This window comes from Electrophorus electricus, chromosome 21, assembly GCF_041902795.1.
Source record: "Electrophorus electricus isolate QZ-2024a chromosome 21, ASM4190279v1, whole genome shotgun sequence".
NCBI lineage: Eukaryota > Metazoa > Chordata > Actinopteri > Gymnotiformes > Gymnotidae > Electrophorus > Electrophorus electricus.
Window position 1 is genome coordinate 17,142,501 of NC_137517.1, and position 14,343 is coordinate 17,156,843.

Consider the following 14,343-nt stretch of genomic DNA (forward strand, 5'->3'; position numbering starts at 1 on the left):
TCATTTGCTGTTGTTTTGTTTTCTCAGTACCTGCATACAGCAATTTTTCAAGGTCTGAGGTGCCACAGTTTGAGAATCACTGATGTAAATAAATTCCTGAATGAGCAGCAACAGCGCCCTCTCCTTGTGCATGTAGTGTTACTGTCACTAATATTTGTGTGGAGTTATGGGGAGTTCACTGTATGTCTGACTATGGAGATTCAGTTGGGGAGGGGTGGACTATGTGTTGATCATCTAACGGTGTATTAGCATACAGACGGTGTTTCAGACACTTTTCACCTGTTACTGATAAAAGAAAGTAAGATTATTCATGCGGCATCTGGAGTCGAATAAGCTTATAATTGTTCAAACGAAGAAGCTAATGGATTAGTTAGCAAACTTTTCACTGTATGATTTACTTGTGTGTGTTGATCTGTTAGTGTGGAGTTTTTCTCCTTCTCTCTACAGTCTGTCTCGCTGCAGTATTAGAGGTGAAGGCTGCGCTGCTCTGGCTTCAGCTCTGAGGTCAAACCCCTCATCATACCTGAGAGAGCTGAATCTGGACCTCAATGAACCAGGAGACTCAGGAGTGAAGCAGCTCTCTGCTCTGCTGGAGGATCCACATTGTAAACTGGAGAAACTAGAGTGAGTTACTGACTTACTGTCTCTTTATACACATGCAAACACACACACACACACACACACACACCCTCACACACACAGAGTCAATATCCTCACACACACACACACACGCACACAGTCAGTATCCTCACACACACTGTCAGTACACACACATCCGCACTCTTTCACTCACACACACACACACACACACACACACAGTCAATATTCCCTCTCTCTCTCCTCAATCTTCATCTCACTATCAATGTATTTATTAAATTCCCATACACACACTATCACAGTGCATCTCTCAAACACACACACACAACATATTGTGAACGTGCAAGTGTGTGCCTGTGCTTATCTGTGTGTTGATCTGTAAGTGTGAGGAGTTTTTCTCCTTCTCTCTGCAGGCTGGTTAACTGCAGTATTACAGATAAAGGTTGTGCTGCTCTGGCTTCAGCTCTGAGGTCAAACCCCTCATCACACCTGAGAGAGCTGAATCTGAAACACAATAAACCAGGAGACTCAGGAGTGAAGCAGCTCTCTGCTCTACTGGAGGATCCACACTGTACACTGGAGAAACTAGAGTAAGTTACTGACTTACTGTCTCTTTATACACACACACACGCTCACACAGACACACACACACACACACACACACACACACACGCACACACACACACTCTCACACACACACACACACACACACACACACACACACACACACACACACACACACACACTGTCAATATGCAAATATCCTCTCATGCACACACCACACCCACACACACAGTCAATACCCACTCCACACACACAGTCACACACACACACACACACACACACACACACACACACACACACACACACACACACACACACACACACATCCCCACTCTCTCACTCATACAGAGTCAATACACCCCCACACACACAGTCAACACCCCCCATCAATATCCACACAAACACACACACAGTAAATATCCTCACACACACACACAGTCAATATCCTCACACACACACACAGTCAATATCCTCACACACACACACAGACACACACACAGTCAATATCCTCACACACACACACACACAGTCAATATCCTCACACATGCACACACACACACACACACAGTCAATATCCTCCCACATGCACACACACACACACACACACACACACACGCGCACACATTCAATATCCTCACACACACACAGTCAATATCCTCACACACACACACACACACACACACACACGTACACACAGACATATACACACACACAGACACACACACACATACACACACACACACACAGAGTCAATATTCTCACACACACACACACACACACATTCAATATCCTCACACACACACACACAGTCAATATCCTCACACACACACACACACACATACACACAGACATATACACACACACAGACACACACACAGAGTCAATATCCTCACACACATACACACACACACAGAGTCATTATCCTCACACACACACACACACTCAATATCCTCACACACACACAGTCAATATCCACACACACACACGTAAACACAGACATATAAAACACACAAACACACACACATTCACACACACACACACACAGTGTCAATATTCTCTCACACACACACACACACACACACATTCAATTTCCTCCCTCACACACACAGTCAGTATCCTGTCACTCACACACACACTGTCAATACACAAATATCCTCTCACGCACACACCCACAGTCACACACACACATCCCCACTCTCTCACTCACACACACACACACACACATAGTCAATATCCCCGCTTTCTCTCTCTCACATACACACTATCACTGTATTTATTAGATTCCCATACACAGACTCTCACACTCTCACACACTCGCTCATTCTCTCATTATACACACACTACTGCATCTCTCAAACACACACACAACATATTGTACACGTGCAATTCTGTGTGACTGTACTTGTCTGTGTGTTGATCTGTAAGTGTGAGGAGTTTTTCTCATTTTCTATGCAGTCTGTCTTGGTGCAGTATAACAGATGAAGGTTGTGCTGCTCTGGCTTCAGCTCTGCGGTCAAACCCCTCATCACACCTGAGAGAGCTGAACCTGAACTACAATAAACCAGGAGACTCAGGAGTGAAGCAGCTCTCTGCTCTACTGGAGGATCCACACTGTAAACTGGAGATACTAGAGTGAGTTACTGACTTACTGTCTCTTTACACACACACATAAACACACACAGTCAATATTCTCACATACACACACACACACACACACACACACACACACACACACACACATTCAATATCCACACACCCTCAATACACCCCCCACATGCAGTCTCACACATACACATCCCTACTCTCTGACTCACACACAGTTAATATCCGCCCACTCACACAAACAGAGTCAATGTCCACACACACACACACACACACACACACACACACACACACACACAGAGTCAATATTCTCCCTCACACACAGTCAGTATCCTGTCACTCTCACACACACACAGTCAGTACAGCCCCACACACAGTAACACACACACATAACATATTGTACACGTGCAAGTGTGTGTGCCTGTGCTTGTCTGTTTACTGATCTGTAAGTGTGTGTTTTTCTCCTTCTCTCTACAGTCTGTCTGACTGCAGTATTAGAGATGAAGGATGTGCTGCTCTGGCTTCAGCTCTGAGGTCAAACCCCTCATCACACCTGAGAGAGCTGAATCTGGACTACAATGAACCAGGAGACTCAGGAGTGAGGCAGCTCTCTGCTCTACTGGAGGATCCACACTGTAAATTGGAGAAACTACAGTGAGTTATTGACATACTGTCTCTTTATACACACACACACACACACACACACACACACACACACAGAGTCAATATCCTCCCTCACTCATACACACAGAAATACATACATACAAACACACACACACACGCACGCACACACACACACACACACACACACACACACACACACACACACACATTGTCAATATCCATATGCAAACATACAAACACACACACACAGTCAATATCCACACATACACACACAGTCAATATCCTGTTACTCAGACACACACTATCAATGCACAAATATCCTCTCATGCACACACCACACCCACACAGTCTCACACACACACATCCCCACTCTCTCACTCACACACACAATCAATACCCCTCCACATAGTCACACACACACACACACAAATACACACACAGTCAATATCCCCTCTCTCTCTCTCCCTCTCACTTAAACACCATCACTGTATTAATTAGAGTCTCATACACACACTCTCACACTGTGTCTCACACACTCACTCATTCTTTCATTATACACACACTACTGCATCTCTCAAACACACATACACAAAACATATTGTGAATGTGCAAGTGTGTGTGCCTGTGCTTGTCTATGTGTTGATCCCTAAGTGTGAGGAGTTTTTCCACAGAGTGTATTTCCTCTCTCTCTCTGACACCCAAACACTATCACTGTGTAAATTAGATTCACATGAACACACTCTCACTCATTCATTCTCTCTTTACACACACACACACACACACACACACACACACACACACACACACACACACACACACACACACACACACACACACACACACACACACACACACACACTATCACTGCTTCTCTTATGAACACCCAAACAACATATTGTGCAGATCTGTGTGTTGTAAGTGTGAGATGTTTTTCTCCTTCTCTCTGCAGTCTGTCTTGGTGCAGTATAACAGATGAAGGCTGTGCTGCTCTGGCTTCAGCTCTGAGGTCAAACCCCTCATCACACCTGAGAGAGCTGAATCTGGACTACAATAAACCAGGAGACTCAGGAGTGAAGCAGCTCTCTGCTCTACTGGAGGATCCACACTGTAAACTGGAGAAACTAGAGTGAGTTACTGACTTACTGCCTCTTTATACACACACACACACACACACACACACACACACACACACACACACACACACACACACACACACACACACACACACACACACACACATGTTTGTAGTTTTAAGCTTTAGTGTAGGTGATGTGTTTCATATGTGAATATGTGGGGTTTGTAGTTTTAAGCTTTAGTGTGGGTGATGTGTTTCATATGTGAATATGTGGGGTTTGTAGTTTTAAGCTTTAGTGTGGGTGATGTGTTTCATATGTTAATATGTGGGATTGTAGTGTTGGTGATTTTCTTTTGCCCAAGCATGTGGAATTTTGTTTAGTGTGTTTGACACAGAGAAAGATATTTTGTTTCTGTAGTGATTTTATAGTTCTCTTGGTGTTTATGGGTGTTTATATGGAGAATATAATTAGTCAATTCTGTATTTTTTCTTGTGATTGTTCATGATTTTTCTCAATAGTGTGTTAGTTTTAATTTGGTTGTGTTAGTTTTAATGTGTGTATGATGGTGGTTTAGACACTATAATGGTGATGCTGTACACTGGAGATGTTGAACATCTAAAACAGCTTTAATACTCCACTCTCATCCTCACACTCTGTATGGAGGGTGTGAATGGGTGTGAATGGGTGTGTGTCTGTATGGAGGGTGTGAATGGGTGTGAATGGGTGTGTGTCTTGGTGAGAGAGTGTTACAGAGAGAGTGTTTTGTTTGTGTGTGAGAGAGAATGACTCTACAACTCTTATACAGTTTGTGTTCTGTGTATTTAGTTTACTGTGTGTTAGAGGTGTTTACACTCCTTTTACCTATGTGTACAGTCTGATGGCTGAATGTTTTTGTCCTGTTCTTACAGTATCTGGACACCACACACCTGACCTGGACACCACACTGCTGACGTGTTCTAAGTCTCACAGAGAGAAGAGGATGACCAAACACACACATGTGACTGTACATGTGATTCTCCATGTGAACATGACTACAACACAGGGCTGACGTGGACGTCACGCACACCTGACCTGATTTGAAGCTCGGGTGCCTGTCTGTTCTCTAGTGCTCATTAGTATGAAGTTTACAGAGATCATTAAAGCTAAACCTGCATATGAGTGTAAAGAAAAGGTTTATTAAAAAATTAAATGTACAGTTTTAAACTTCCCCCTAACTACCCCACAAAATCCTCAACACTGAATAATAAAGTTTTAAGCTTTAATAAACACAGACTCACCTTGGGTTTAATACACACATGTTATGTGTGATGCAGGTCTTATGTATGGTGTGACGATTTGGATGGGTCAGTTATTCATTAAATCATGAGGTAACATGCCTATTTCAGCTGTTTATAAACACAAATCTCCTGAGAGAAATCTTGAGGAAAAAATGATGTAGGTTTTTTGGATCATTCTGGAAGGTGGAATTCCAAATGTCAGCACATGTCAGCAAATATCGAGGAATTCCAAATGTCAGCACTCCTCCAACCCCCATGAATCCGGATCTGTGAGCGTGAATCAGAAAAGCGGATTCTCGCTCCGCTGAGAGCGGCGGACTTCACCGTGAGAATTTATGTCACCCGCGACATTTAGCTCTGCTCCTGGCTAAAGAAGGCTGCATTTAGTGGTTGGTGATTTGCTGTGAAGGTGAGGTGGAGGTTAGGTGTGGGAGAATTAAACAGTTTAGGGTTCTTTTATGGAGGTTTTTGGTCAGGACCTAGCGAAGCACACAAGCCACTGTGATCACAGGAAGCTTCCTTTAAATCGGCTGTTCTCCCTTCTGAAGAGCTGAGAGATGATGACTCGTTAAAATGGGTTAAGAAGAAAATACCTTAAGTAAAAAAAGATCAGTTTTCCAGTTTACAACAGCAATCCTAAACCTCGAGTATGGCACTGGAATTCATATGATATATTTCATAAAAGGAGAATAACATTATGATGAATAGGCTGCTTTCTTTGTGCTGTATCATCAGGAGAGCATGAGCCCTGTGTTTGACAAATGTTTGATAAATGTTTGACTGATTAAAATGTACCTGACCGTTCCTTGAAGTCTGAAGAGAAAGAGAAAGCAGTTACGTGGATTTCTGTACCAGTGTGAGTTTCATTTATAGACACTGTTAGACATCTCAGATCATCAGTACCAGTTTGGGTTTCATTTGTAGACACTGTTAGACATCTCAGATCATCTGTACCAGTTTGGGTTTTATTTGTAGACATTGTTAGATATCTCAGATCATCGGTACCAGTTCTAGCTCATCAGTTCTAGCTCATCAAATTCTAGCTCAAATTCTAGCTCATTAAATATTACTTCTGACACAATTGCAGCATGTAATTATTTCAATGTATTAAACTCTTAGTGTAGGAACAGGTGACAGGATACAGGTGGTAAGAATTTTAGGAAGTACTGTTTAGTTTGTCAATCAAAACAAAAACAAAAATCACAGCATTGCTTTTCAGCAGTTTCTCAAACAAGAAACCTCTTGTATGCCAGGTAGATTCTCTCTCTGGATCTGGCAATCTACTGACATTGAAATCCACATATGGGCTACCAATAACCATGTACAGATGCAACCGGTTTTATCTGTTGATTAATTTGGCATGTCTCTCTAGCTTGCTGCTGTATGCTGTTGTAGCTCACATGGTAGAACTGGTAGAGCAGGGTGCTGGCAAGAACATAGTAAGATGCAATCTGTTGAATAAATGAACATTTTCCTGTCCATTCTTTAGAACAGTCATATGTGCTATTTCCAATTATACAGTTTATTATATATACACATTTGCTTGTCTTGAGATTTCCAGCAATGTAGGAGGTAATACTAAATACTTATATTATGTGTGTGTGTGTGTGTGTGTGTGTGTGTGTGTGTGTGTGTGTGTGTGTGTTTGGAGTACAATAGAGAGTATTAAAACATCACATAAATGGAAATTAATGGATATCAAGTAAGGACAAATTATTCAATGTTGACATTTTTCATTTCAACCTAAAATGAAAAAATAGACAAATCCCTATAAATGCTAATATTTAATTACTTGACATGTGGTTACAGTTTCCTGATCTTAGTAAAGCATAGTAACTGCTTTTTTAGATTGGCTGGTTGTTATCTGACTAAACAATCCTGTGAGACTGTGGGTACACTGCTACAATTGAAAAACTCACCCCTCAAAGAATTGGACATTAGTAGAAACAACCTGCAGGATTCAGGAGTGAAATTACTATCTGTTGGGCTGAGGAGTTCATACTGTAAACTGGAGCTGCTTAGGTCAGTATGTCTTAGGTTCTTTTCATGGTTGTTTTTTGTTTCTTTTTGTAATACAAATTATATTGAGCATACACATGGTTATTAACACCTGCATTAATAGTATACACTCTTAAAAAATAAAGGTGCCAACTATTGCCTAAAAGGTTTTTGGAACAATGCCAGTAGAAGAACCATTTTTGGTGGTGCCAAAATAATCTTTTTTTGGTTCCATAAATAACAAGGTTTAACAAGGTTTAATAATTCAGAGCACTTAAAAATATTATTTTTCAGAACCTCTGCTTAAAAGGCTTTTTGTGAATTATCCAAGAACCAATACCAAATGTTTCTTAGTAGCAAATGGTACTTCAACAGCTAAATATAAACCTGAATGCATTGGAACTACAGGAGTAACCAATAAGCAAATTCTAAACATTCTGTTTATTATTAATCAAGAACTTTCAATCATCACATAATAATGTTTTTTATTTTTAAGTGAGGAGAAACCAGCTTTCTAGAAAGAAAACAATTTAGTTTTAGCAGCAGATCTTAAATTATCCCTAAAAACAATCTGAAAGTACTCAGACATCAATATTAATATTAATATTAGGTCAATTTAGGCCATTAATATAAAATCAATATTAGGTCAATTTAGGCCATTAATATAAAAATGTTTTCTATTGGGTGACCATTATATTTTGATCCAAAAAGGCTCAATGTTAACATGATATATGCAATACATGTATTTTCTCTTATTCCTTCTTACAGCTTATTGTAGACTACTTGGATGTAATCTCAGTGAGCAATCCTGTGAAAATGTGGCTACATCATTACTGTCAGCAAGTACGTCACTGAAAGAGCTGGATCTTAGTTACAATGACCTGAAGGACTCAGGAGTGAGTCTGCTCTCTGCTGGACTAAGGAGTTCACATTGCAAATTGGAGATCTTGAGGTTAGTGTTTATGATTGAGACTCTTGTCTTACATACATTTAGACCCCTATCTTGGTATGTCAGCTAAAAAAAACCCAACGTACACTTAATAAAGAAATAATAATTATAAAGTAGTAATAATTATAAGCATATGTGAGCATTAATCCATCCCAGTTCCCTTGACACATTGAACTCTGAAAGAACTCAAGGCACTGGGTAAACATTACTGTTCAAACAGTAGCTGAATTACCTAAGCATTAACTTGTATTTAGTAAAATCATGATTGATTCAGTTATGACTCATCAATTAATCATTAACATCTCTGCCAACCGACAGACTTCCCCAGAGCTATATTCCTTCACATTTTAGTCATTTAGCTCTGATTACATTAAGCTCTGAGAGGTCTTCTATTACTAGAAGACAAGAAGAGCCCACCTTTCTTTGATTATTCCAGTGAAGCCAACATAAGACAGACGTGTTATTGAGTCATGAAAGTGAGGTAATTCCAAATTATCATGCATTTTCAAAGTAAACGATGAAAAAAACCCAATCATCTTTATTTATATAGCACTTTTCATTTTGAATGTTCATCCAATATTTTAAAAAATGCAGTACATAGATAATGTTTAAATAAGTAATATTATTATTCTAAAGGTTATACTAACAGTCTAACAGAACCAGCGCAGCAGGTTTTTGATTTCTACTTATTGTAAACCACTGTAACATGGTTTACTTATTGTAAACCACTGTAACATATGTAACATATGCCACTATTAACTGTTACAGTAAATAACTGGAACTATTAATAGTGGCATAAAATGAAAAAGATAATTATTTGTGTGAAAACAGAGCAACTAAGGATGTGTTCATATTTGGCAGTTTTGGTTTGTGTAAAATGAACCCTGGTGCAATTAACTGTTAAGTTATTGAATGTGTTTTGGCAGAGAGTAGCCCACTATTCAGCAAGCTTATATCTTACCCACCTGTTTTGCATCATTTCTGTAAGGAATTTCACACAAATTTGTTGACTCAGTTCTATATCGCAAGGTTAATACTATGCCCTTTCAAAAGATAGCAGCTGACCAAACTGCCTTTCACTTGTTGTTTACTTGTAGTAATGGGTTGGTTTACAAAAACAAACATCTAAAATATCTAAACATATATGCCTTTCAAAATCAGCGGGTAGCAAAAGTGGCAAAATATTTGTTTGAAGACCACATTATTTTAATTAATTATGGATTGCCTATATTATTGACATTCAAAATCTTGTTCAGTTTTGTTTTCTAGACTTGAAATAATTTCTTTTCATGAGAGAGGAAGTATTGTAAAAATGCGATTTGTTACAATAAATGTGAATGTACAATTTATTTTATTTATTTGGGGGACATTGACAGTTTATGCAATGCTTTGGTATAAAGGTTATATTCATGTTAATATTTGTTGGAGAGAGTGAAGATTGAGTCCTGTTGTATGGGGCTCTCTGTGCAGATTAGTTGAGTCTGGAAAGGTAAAAATCAAGTTTTCAAGTTTCAAGTTTGGTTTATTTGTCACATACATAGTCATACACAGTATAACCCGCAGTGAAATGGTGGAGAGTGCTCTGTCCAAACTGAGGAAAAGAAAACAGGGGTGCATAGAGAAAAATATATATATGCAAGATAAATATATATATTCAATGTATGTACAATATATGTATATTATGATTATATACACAATGTACAATGTATATAGTTGGGTATATATGTACACAATCTACAGAATGTACAGATCCATTTTGTATAATAACATATCTACAGTTGTTGTGTAACAAGGTAATTGAGTATAAAATCTATATATACAGAGGTACAGATATACAGTTATGTTACATGGTGGTGGTGGTCCCCACAGTTTATCAGTTTCCCTGTTTCAGGGCCCGAATGGCCTGTGGGAAGAAGCTCCTCTTCAGCCTCTCTGTCTTGGTCTGCAGGGAGCAAAAGCACCTCCCTGACCTCAACAGAGAGAAGAGTCTATTGTTGGGATGGGTGGGGTCCTTCACAATTTTCCTGGCCTTGGTCTGGCACCGCTTGTAGTAGATGGTCTGCAGGTCAGGAAGTTCCGTGTGAATGATGCGCTCTGCTGAACGCACTACCCTTTGGAGTGCTTGTCTGTCCTGCTTGGTGCTATTCCCAAACCAAACTGTGATGTTCCCCGTGAGGATGCTCTCGATAGTGCAGGTGCAGAAGTTCCGCAGTACTTTGGAGGGCAGTCTGAAGTCTCTTAGGCGTCTGAGGTGGTAAAGATGCTGACGAGCCTTCTTTGCCAGGGAGTTGGTATGGCGGGACCAGGACAGGTCCTGTGAGATGTGAACACCAAGGTACCTGAAACTATCTACTCTCTCCACCGTGGTTCCACCGATCCTCACAGGTTGGTAGTGCCGCTCCTGCTTCTTGCTGCAATCCACGATCAGCTCCTTTGTCTTACTGATGTTTAGGAGGAGATTATTTTCCTGGCACCAGTTTTCCAGGTGTTTAATCTCCTCCAGGTAGGCCCTCTCGTCGTCCGAGATCAGACCCACGACAACGGTGTCGTCAGCAAACTTGACAATGATGGTGGAGCTGGAAGTGGCTGTGCATAGGTGTACAGTGAGTAGAGCAGGGGGCTTAGGACACAACCCTGAGGAGCTCCAGTGCTGAGGGTGAGGGTGGATGAGGCGCAGTTGCCCACCCATACTGATTGTGGTCTGTCTGTTAGGAAGTTGGAGATCCAGTCGCACAGGGATGTATGCAGTCCTAGATCTCCCAACTTAGTAGTGAGTAGGGAGGGGATGATAGTGTTAAATGCTGAACTGTAGTCGACAAACAGCATTTTAACATAATTTCCCCTCCCTTCGTCCAGGTGAGTCAGTGTAGTGTGGAGCAGATGTGCAATTGCATCGTCAGTGGAGCGGTTGTGGCGGTATGCAAACTGCAGTGGGTCCATGGAGGCTGGCAGTGAAGATGTGATGAAGTCTCTGACTAGCTTTTCAAAGCATTTCATCACGACTGATGTGAGGGCGACAGGGCGGTAGTCATTGAGGTCGGAGGGTCGAGATTTCTTCGGGACGGGGACGATGGTGGACTGCTTGAAGCTGGACCCTCCCGCAGGCTTTGAGGACCCTCCCGCAGATACCATCTGGTCCCATCGCCTTCCTGGTGTTCACCCTTTTAAACACTCTCCTCACCTCATTCTCCGTGATGATGAGAGGGCGCTGTTCTATGGTGGGCCCCGCGCATGTGCCATTAGCTGCGCCGATAGTGCCATTTGGACTAGCGCTGTTAGCACTAGCGCTGTTAGCATTGGCGCTGGTAGCATTAGCGCTGTTAGCATTAGCGCTGCTAGATGTAGCCTCAAAGCGAGCAAAGAATGTATTCAGCTCGTTCGCCAGAGACTCATCCGCACTCATCAGTCCAGAGGGTGGGCTCCTGTAGTCCGTGATCATCCGTAGTCCCTGCCACAGGGATCTAGATTCAATCTGCTGGAACTGTGTCTCTAGTTTCTTCCCGTAGCGCCGCTTCACCTCCCTCACCGCCCTGTGCACTCCGTATGCTGCAGACTTGTACTCGTCCATGTTCCCGCTGATGATCCCCGCATTGTAGGCAGCAGTGCGAGAGTTCAGAGCCTCGCGGATGGTTCTGTCCACCCAGGGCTTCTGGTTGGAAAACTTCTTGATGGTGATTCTTGGGATCGTGTCGTCCACCAGTTTCCCAATAAACCCCACTACTGCCTCCGTAAACTCGCTGACATCATCAGTGCTGCGCCGGAACATGTCCCAGTCTGCATCATCCAGAGCGTCCTGCAGAGCGGCCACCGATTGGTCTGTCCAGCGCGCGACCTCCCTCTGAACCGGAGCTTCCCGTTTCAGCCTTTGTTTATATTTTGGTAGGAGGAAGATGGCGGCGTGGTCCGACTTACCAAACGGTGGATGCGCTAGTGCCTTGTAACTGTCCTTGTATGGGGTGTAGCAGTGGTCTAGTGTCCTATTTCCCCTGGTGGGGAAGGTTACGTGCTGGTAAAGGTTGGGCACTGCACGCTTGAGGTTAGCGCTGTTGAAATCCCCAACCACAACAAGTGCAGCATCCCGGTGCTGTGCCTGAAACTGTGTGAGAGCCTCATGAAGTTCACACAGTGCAGTGTCCATGTTAGCCTGAGGTGGGATGTACATGGTGTTGATGATGACCGAAGTGAACTCCCGGGGAAGGTAGAAAGGACGAAGCTTGAGGGCGAGCAGCTCCAGGTTGGGTGAGCAGGAGCGGGTGAGAATAACAACATTGGCATTGTTACACCAGCTGTTGTTTACCATCACACACACTCCGCCGCCTCTCGACTTCCCCGAATCTGCCATCCTGTCCATGCGGTGAACCGAGAAGAACTTGGCCGGCTGGATAGCGTGGTTTGGTACCGCTGGGTTCAGCCACGACTCGGTGAAGCAGAGGAGATTGCAGTCCCGAATGTCCCTCTGGAACTTTATCCTGGCCCGGAGGTCATCGAGCTTGTTATCCAGAGACTGGACGTTGGCTAGCAGGATGCTGGGGAAGGGAGCTCGGTGTGCCCGAGCCCTCAGCCTGTTCCTGATGCCGGCTCGCTTCCCTCGAGGCCTTTTCCTCGCGCCGCATCTTTTGTTTTCCCTCAGGATCTCCGTCGGCCATCTTGGGTCTGGGGTTACAGACGGCTTGAGGTGAGTGCTATGTAAATTAAGAGAAATAAGGGCATCTCTGCTGTACGAGATAGGCGCCGTGGTGTGTAGAGAAGGGCTGCAGAGAAATCAGGGGTAGCAGGAAGAGCGAAAATAGCGAAAAAAATAGCGAAAAGAGCGAAAAAATTGCCAGGTGTGGACGGAGCAGTCATGACGGCAGCCGATCTCACCGGCACCATCTTTACAAAATAAGAAGCAAGTGAGGGTGACAGCTGTTGTGTTTGGAAAATATTGAAGTATTAAAAAAACAATAGTTTGATGTTAATTCATCCCCACTCATGCTACCTATATAAGTCCCAAAGATGACACTAGCAAGTAGAGCATCCTGTGGTAATTCTTATAATGAGCATTAGTGGGTGTGTACATGCACATATTCTGATTGTCCCCACTTGTGCCATTGTGTGTAGTTGTCCTTAAAAAGCCTTGTGGGCTGGGAATCTTGAATTGAAGGATGTCAGTCATGTGCACATAGAATTTCACCCTGATGAGTCGGATAGTTGGTTTTTGGGTAGTGCCTTATTTGTTTTATTTAAACTTTGCTGGATGTTTAATATAATTCTCTACATTAATATCATACATACATACATTTTTAAAACTACACTACGCTTGAATCTAAACTGACTTATGTTTGTAAAGTTACTATATGTTCTGTGTTTTTGTATGTTATGTGAAGAGACCTTGAACATGGGAACGGACCTATACAAGTTAAACTGATGATGATGATGATGATGATGATGATGATGATGATGATGATGATGGTGGTGGTGATTACATCATTTCTATTTGGAGGATGGTGTTAAGCACCATTTAGTGGATGTGCCCTGAATGATGTACTGGAGTATGAAATTTTAAAAATCCTTTCATATGTTCACACTTTCCCCCCCAGACTAGCTGTCTGTAACCTCACAGAAATATCAGGAGAAACTTTAGCTTTGTCTCTACAATCACCCAGTTCATTGCTAA

The 14,343-nt window shown here is 42.3% G+C and overlaps 1 pseudogene; it reads left to right on the forward strand.

Annotated features, from left to right (window-relative positions):
• Nucleotides 1–5,736, forward strand: part of LOC113569446 (NACHT, LRR and PYD domains-containing protein 3-like) — a 13,001-nt pseudogene extending 7,265 nt beyond the window's left edge.
• Nucleotides 5,737–14,343: the final 8,607 nt, after the last annotated feature.